The sequence below is a fragment of the Ranitomeya imitator genome, chromosome 5 (genome assembly GCF_032444005.1).
Source record: "Ranitomeya imitator isolate aRanImi1 chromosome 5, aRanImi1.pri, whole genome shotgun sequence".
Classification (NCBI taxonomy): Eukaryota; Metazoa; Chordata; class Amphibia; order Anura; family Dendrobatidae; genus Ranitomeya; species Ranitomeya imitator.
This window is the reverse complement of record NC_091286.1, coordinates 132583107-132591737: the sequence shown is the minus strand read 5'-3', so window position 1 is coordinate 132591737 and position 8631 is coordinate 132583107.

The following is an 8631-nucleotide window of genomic DNA, read 5'->3' as shown; positions in this document are numbered from 1 at the left end:
TACGGACGCGGCGATACTAAATATGTGTACTTTTATTGTTTTTTTGTTTTTTTTTAGATAAAGAAATGTATTTATGGGAATAATATTTTTTTTTTTCTGCTTTATTTAGGAATTTTTTTTTTTTTTTTACAAGTGTGGAAATTTTTTTTTTTACTTTTTCACTTTGTCCCAGGGGGGGACATCACAGATCACCAATCTGACAGTGTGCACAGCACTCTGTTAGATCGGTGATCTGACATACAGCCGGGCAGGATTAGAGCTGCAGCTGCAGCCTGATCCTGACCCGGAAGTGCTCCCTGCAGGACTCGGATGCAGCCCGGCGGCCATTTTGGATCCGGGGACTGCAGGGAGAAGACGCTCGGTACACGGTGAGTACATCACCGTGTACCGATCGTCTCAGGGAAGCCCGCAGGGAGCCCTGTTATGTAGGCAATCCAGTGACACAGTGTGCCAGCAATCAGAGCACATACAGTGATCTGACAATAACCCAAAAACAATAGAACGAGCTCTGAGACGTGGAATCTCTGTAGACCGCAATACCTGAACCTATCCTAACACAACTAAAGGCAGCTGTGGATTGCGCCTGACACTACCTATGCAACTCGGCACAGCCTGAGGAGCTGACTAGCCTGAAGATAGAAAAACAAGCCTGACTTGCCTCAGAGAAATACCCCAAAGGAAAACGCAGCCCCCACATATAATGACTGTTAGCAAGATGAAAAGACAAACGTAGGGATGAAATAGATTCAGCAAAGTGAGGCCCGATATTCTAGATAGAGCGAGGATAGCAAAGAGAACTTTGCAGTCTACAAAAAACCCTAAAGCAAAAAACCACGCAAAGGGGGCAAAAAGACCCATCGTGCCGAACTAACGGCACGGCGGTACACCCTTTGCGTCTCAGAGCTTCCAGCAAAACGAATTGACAAGCTGGACAGAAAAAGTAGCAACAAAAGCAAAGAAGCACTAATCTAAGCAGAGCAGCAGGCCACAGGAAAGATCCAGAAGCTCAGATCCAACACTGGAACATTGACAAGGAGCAAGGAAGACAGAATCAGGCGGAGTTAAATAACAAAGCAGCCAACGAGCTCACCAGAACACCTGAGGGAGGAAGCTCAGAAGCTGCAGTACCACTTGTGACCACAGGAGTGAATTCAGCCACAGAATTCACAACAGAGCCCCCTCCCTGCGCGATGCTTCCCTGCACCGCCGGCACACCGCGATCATCTTTGATCGCGGTGTGCCGGGGGTTAATGTGACGGGAGCGGTCCGTGACCGCTCCTGGCACATAGTGCCGGATGTCAGCTGCAATAGGCAGCTGACACCCAGCCGCGATCGGCCGCGCTCCCCCCGTGAGCGCGGCCGATCGCATATGACGTACTATCCCGTCACTGGGAATTAAGTCCCAGGGCACCTGGACGGGATAGTACGTCATATGGGATTAAGGGGTTAACATGTATATGGAAATGTACATTCAAAAGCATTTTCTTAGCTTACAGATTCTTAAGTTCAGTTTTTGATTGTCACATTGGTATTGGTATATCTCGATTTTTCCAAAGCGTTTGATACCGTGCCGCACAAGAGGTTGGTACACAAAATGAGAATGCTTGGTCTGGGGGAAAATGTGTGTAAATGGGTTAGTAACTGGCTTAGTGATAGAAAGCAGAGGGTGGTTATAAATGGTATAGTCTCTAACTGGGTCGCTGTGACCAGTGGGGTACCGCAGGGGTCAGTATTGGGACCTGTTCTCTTCAACATATTCATTAATGATCTGGTAGAAGGTTTACACAGTAAAATATCGATATTTGCAGATGATACAAAACTATGTAAAGCAGTTAATACAAGAGAAGATAGTATTCTGCTACAGATGGATCTGGATAAGTTGGAAACTTGGGCTGAAAGGTGGCAGGTTTAACAATGATAAATGTAAGGTTATACACATGGGAAGAGGGAATCAATATCACCATTACACACTGAATGGGAAACCACTGGGTAAATCTGACAGGGAGAAGGACTTGGGGATCCTAGTTAATGATAAACTTACCTGGAGCAGCCAGTGCCAGGCAGCAGCTGCCAAGGCAAACAGGATCATGGGGTGCATTAAAAGAGGTCTGGATACACATGATGAGAGCATTATACTGCCTCTGTACAAATCCCTAGTTAGACCGCACATGGAGTACTGTGTCCAGTTTTGGGCACCGGTGCTCAGGAAGGATATAATGGAACTAGAGAGAGTACAAAGGAGGGCAACAAAATTAATAAAGGGGATGGGAGAACTACAATACCCAGATAGATTAGCGAAATTAGGATTATTTAGTCTAGAAAAAAGACGACTGAGGGGCGATCTAATAACCATGTATAAGTATATAAGGGGACAATACAAATATCTCGCTGAGGATCTGTTTATACCAAGGAAGGTGACGGGCACAAGGGGGCATTCTTTGCGTCTGGAGGAGAGAAGGTTTTTCCACCAACATAGAAGAGGATTCTTTACTGTTAGGGCAGTGAGAATCTGGAATTGCTTGCCTGAGGAGGTGGTGATGGCGAACTCAGTCGAGGGGTTCAAGAGAGGCCTGGATGTCTTCCTGGAGCAGAACAATATTGTATCATACAATTATTAGGTTCTGTAGAAGGACGTAGATCTGGGTATTTATTATGATGGAATATAGGCTGAACTGGATGGACAAATGTCTTTTTTCGGCCTTACTAACTATGTTACTATGTTACATTACAATTTGTATGGTCAAAATACAGAATAAACAGCACAGAAACTCCCCCTACCCTCCCTCTTCCCAGACATGCAGGAAACAGTATTGGAATATCTTTAATTAATTTATTTTCCTGGTATATTATTCCTTGTTACAAGGGAAAGACCGCCTCCTGGCAGCACAGCAGAGCTTTTGGGAACTCCCATGACCCAGCAGCTCCTGCTCTCTCTTTATATACAATGGTCACATGACCTCTGTGTATGGAGCATGAAATGCCATCAGAGCTTAGTATTACTGCATGCACAGTGCTTACGCTTTGCAAACAGTGATGGCAGAAAGCAGAGACTGTGAGAAACCTTCTGTGCCTTCTCTATGGGGACTGACGGCCAGAACTCCATTTCTGCAGCTACATGATCAGGTGGAGTTGTGCTCCCGCTAAGGCTACTTTCACACTAGCGTCGGATTCGGCCCGTCGCATTGTGTCGGGCTGAGATTCCGACGCTAGCGTTTGTTGTGCCGCACAACGGGTGCAGCGGATGCATTTCTCCGGCGCATCCGCTGCCCCATTGTGAGGTGCGGGGAAGTGGGGGCGGAGTTCCGGCTGCACATGCGCGGTTGGAAAAAGCGGTCCGTCAGCTGCAAAAAACGTTACGGTTGTGACGTGTGTCAATACGTCGCAATGCGTCAGTAATGGATGCGTTTTTTCCCCTAAACGACGCATTGCGACGTATTAAAAAAAAAGCTAGTGTGAAAGTAGCCTAAGTGACGTTTAGAACATCACCGCAGAGTAGGAGTGGGACGGCCCGGATGTTTAACCCCTTAATCCCATATGACGTACTATCCCGTCGAGGTGGGGTGGGCTTTAATTCCCACCGACGGGATAGTACGTCATAGGCGATCGGCTGCGCTCACGGGGGGAGCGTGGCCGATCGCGGCCGGGTGTCAGCTGCCTATCGCAGCTGACATCCGGCACTATGTGCCAGGAGCAGTCACGGACCGCCCCCGGCACATTAACCCCCGGCACACCGCGATCAAACATGATCGCGATGTGCCGGCGGTATAGGGAAGCATCGCGCAGGGAGGGGGCTCACTGCGGGCTTCCCTGAGCCCCCCCGCAGCAACGCGATGTGATCGCGTTGCTGCGAGGGTCTCCTACCTCCCTCCTTGCTGGACCCGGATCCAAGATGGCCGCGGCATCCGGGTCCTGCAGAGAGGGAGGTGGCTTACCAAGTGCCTGCTCAGACAGACCTTTTCCAAAGGTGTAAAAAAAATTAAAAAAAATATTCCTAAATAATGAAAAAAAATATATATATATTATTCCCATAAATACATTTCTTTATCTAAATAATAAAAAAAACAATAAAAGTACACATATTTAGTATCGCCGCGTCCGTAACGACCCGACCTATAAAACTGGCCCACTAGTTAACCCCTTCAGTAAACACCGTAAGAAAAAAAAAAAAACGAGGCAAAAAACAACGCTTTATTATCATACCGCCGAACAAAAAGTGGAATAACATGTGATCAAAAAGACAGATATAAATAACCATGGTACCGCTGAAAGCGTCATCTTGTCCCGCAAAAAACGAGCCGCCACACAGCATCATCAGCGAAAAAATAAAAAAGTTATAGTCCTGAGAATAAAGCGATGCAAAAATAATTATTTTTTCAATAAAATAGTTTTTATCGTATAAAAGCGCCAAAACATAAAAAAATGATTTAAATGAGGTATCGCTGTAATCGCACTGACCCAAAGAATAAAACTGCTTTATCAATTTTACCAAACGCGGAATGGTATAAACGCCTCCCCCAAAAGAAATTCATGAATAGCTGGTTTTTGGTCATTCTGCCTCACAAAAATCGTAATAAAAAGCGATCTAAAAATGTCACGTGCCCGAAAATGTTACCAATAAAAACGTCAACTCGTCCCGCAAAAAACAAGACCTCACATGACTCTGTGGACCAAAATATGGAAAAATTATAGCTCTCAGAATGTGGTAACGTCAAAAATATTTTTTGCAATAAAAAGCGTCTTTCAGTGTGTGACGGCTGCTAATCATAAAAATCCACTAAAAAACCCGCTATAAAAGTAAATCAAACCCCCCTTCATCACCCCCCTAGTTAGGGAAAAATTAAAAAAATGTATTTATTTCCATTTTCCCATTAGGGTTAGGGCTAGGGTTAGTGTTAGGGCTAGGGTTAGGGCTAGGGTTAGGGCCACAGTTAGGGTTGGGGCTAAAGTTACGGTTAGGGTTTAGATTACATTTACAGTTGGGAATAGGGTTGGGATTAGGGTTAGGGGTGTGTCAGGGTTAGAGGTGTGGTTAGGGTTACTGTTGGGATTAGGGGTGTGTTTGGATTAGGGTTTCAGTTATAATTGAGGGGTTTCCACTGTTTAGGCACATCAGGGGCTCTCCAAACGCGACATGGCGTCCGATCTCAATTCCAGCCAATTCTGCGTTGAAAAAGTAAAACAGTGCTCCTTCCCTTTCGAGCTCTCCCGTGTGCCCAAACAGGGGTTTACCCCAACATATGGGGTATCAGCGTACTCAGGACAAATAGGACAACAACTTTTGTGGTCCAATTTCTCCTGTTACCCTTGGGAAAATACAAAACTGGGGGCTAAAAAATATTTTTGTGGGAAAAAAAAGATTTTTTATTTTCAAGGCTTTTGGGGGGAATTTTTTTTTTTTTCACGGCTCTGCGTTACAAACTGTAGTGAAACACTTGGGGGTTCAAAGCTCTCACAACACATCTAGATGAGTTCCTTAGGGGGTCTACTTTCCAAAATGGTGTCACTTGTGGGGGGTTTCTACTGTTTAGGTACATTAGGGGCTCTGCAAACGCAATGTGACACCTGCAGACCATTCCATTCCATTCCAAATGGCGCTCCTTCCCTTCCAAGCCCTCCCATGCGGCCAAACGGTGGTTCCCCCCCACATATAGGGTATCAGCGCACTCAGGACAAATTGGACAACAACTTTTGGGGTCGAATTTCTCTTCTTATCCTCGGGAAAATACAAAACTGGGGGCTAAAAAATAATTTTTGTGGGAAAAAATTTTTGTTTTATTTTTACGGCTCTGCATTATAAACTTCTGTGAAGCCCTTGGTGGGTCAAAGCGCTCAAAACACATCTAGATAAATTCCTTGGGGGGTCTACTTTCCAAAATGGTGTCACTTGTGGGGGGTTTCAATGTTTAGGCACATCAGTGGCTCTCCAAAAGCAACATGGCGTCCCATCTCAATTCCTGTCAATTTTGCATTGAAAAGTCAAAAGGCGCTCCTTCCCTTCTGAGCTCTCCCATGCGCCCAAACAGTGGTTTACCCCCACATATGGGGTATCAGCGTACTCAGGACAAATTGTACAACAACTTTTGGGGTCCAATTTCTTCTCTTACCCTTGGGAAAATAAAAAATTGGGGGCAAAAAGATAATTTTTGTGAAAAAATATGATTTTTTATTTTTACGGTTCTGCATTATAAACGTCTGTGAAGCACTTGGTGGGTCAAAGTGATCACCACACCTCTAGATAAGTTCCTTAGGGGGTCTACTTTCCAAAATGGTGTCACTTGTGGGGGGTTTCAATGTTTAGGCACATTAGTGGCTCTCCAAACGCAACATGGTGTTCCATCTCAATTCCTGTCAATTTTGCATTGAAAAGTCAAACGGCGCTCCTTCCCTTCCGAGCTCTCCCATTCGCCCAAACAGTGGTTTACCCCCACATATGGGGTATCAGCGTACTCAGGACAAATTGTACAACTACTTTTGGGATCCAATTTGTTCTCTTACCCTTGGGAAAATAAAACAAATTGGAGCTGAAGTAAATTTTTTGTGAAAAAAAGTTAAATGTTCATTTTTGTTTAAACATTCCAAAAATTCCTGTGAAGCACCAGAAGGGTTAATAAACTTCTTGAATATGGTTTTGAGCACCTTGAGGGGTGCAGTTTTTAGAATGGTGTCACACTTGGGTATTTTCTATCATATAGACCCCTCAAAATGACTTCAAATGAGATGTGGTCCCTAAAAAAAAATGGTGTTGTAAAAATGAGAAATTGCTGGTCAACTTTTAACCCTTCTAACTCCCTAACAAAAAAAAATTTAGTTCCAAAATTGTGCTGATGTAAAGTAAACATGTGGGAAATGTTGCTTATTAAGTATTTTGTGTGACATATCTCTGATTTAATTGCATAAAAATTCAAAGTTGGAAAATTGCAAAATTTTCATAATTTTCGCCAAATTTCCGTTTTTTTCACAAACAAACGCAGGTACTATCAAATAATTTTTACCACTGTCATGAAGTACAATATGTCCCGAGAAAACAAGTCAGAATCACTGGGATCTGTTGAAGCGTTCCAGAGTTATAACCTCATAAAGGGACAGTGGTCAGAATTGTAAAAATTGGCCCGGTCTTTAACGTGCAAACCACCCTCGGGGCTTAAGGGGTTAAAGACTATGGGTGAGCTCAAAGCAGTTAAAGCCCCATTCGTATGCTCATGCTACACGTACACGGCTGTTTTATCTTTTGGACAGGAATCATATACATTATAATCTATTGGAATATTCACATGTCTGATTTTTCGGAGAACTGATTATCTGCAACAAAAAAAAAATGGAGACAAGTCCTATTTTGATTCGATTTGAAATTGCCCAGTCATATTAAATGATCCAATTAACAGTATAAAAGGAAACAGACCTCAAACGATTGCCATGTGTGTTACATCCTAGTTCCCTGTAATAACGTAATCCCTTATATCACTCACTGCTCTCCTACATTGCACTGGGCCTGGGTGCAGCCAATGTTGACATCTGTAGCATTGACTGCTGTCAACAGTTCCTCCTAATACTCCTAGTATGTGTTATCATGAGACAGTCTTGCAATTTATCCTTATGGAGACTGTATGGGAGTCTCAGGACGGTGCTTTGTAGGTGGGTGAAAGGGCACTGAGGTTGGCAGCATGCCTTGCCTTTGGAGAATGTGGACTAGAGGCAAAGAGCGAGAGCTGGGAAGAAGTTTAAGATGTCAAGAATAATAGACCACAAGGATAGCTGCCAAAGGTGAGCTAACAAAGGACAAGAAAAAGGTAATAAGTTTTGGGAACTCATTACAAGGGTAGGCAGTATTTTTGTATTTGCGTTAAAAGGGGTTTTCTGGGCTTTAATATAAACATTCATGGGAATGATGGAAAACTTATCCTCAAAGGCATTTATAAAACATTATGAATGTGGCAATAGGTATATTGCTGCCACTAGTGCCTAGAACCATAAGGGTATGTGCACATGTTGCGGATTTGGCCCTGCGGATCCACAGCTGTTTTCCATGCGTTGTAGAGTACCATTTAAACCTATGGAAAACCAAATCCGCTGTGCACATGCTGTGGAAAATTCCACACAGAAATGCAGCGGTTTATTTTCCGCAGCATGTCAATTCTTTGTGCGGCTTCTGCAGCGTTTTACACCTATTCCTTCATAGGAATCCGCAGGTGTAAAAACGCAGGTGAAATCTGCACAAAATCTGCAGAAAATCCATAGGTAAAACGCAGGGCGTTTTGTGGATTCTGCAGAATCCGAGTGGAAAAATCCGCAATGGAATCCGTAACGTGGGCACATAGCCTTACACTACCATTTCACTATGATTGTAGGTGCATGATACATTGCAAATGACAAAATTAAGAAAAATTTACAATTTAACTAGAAAGTTTAAAAAAAACGCTCAATTTCAAGAAAGTAAATCAATAAAGGCTTTAAAGAGCCGATATTTAATTATACCTAAAATTCATTCACAAAAGCTATCAATTTAAATGTTTCCATAGTCTTGCTAGGTCTCCATCACACCACAGATCGTAAAGCTCGGTTACTCGAGAGGCCACTTCCATCATTTGCCCTTATCTACAGAACTATACATTCGTACAATCCGCTGGAGTGGCG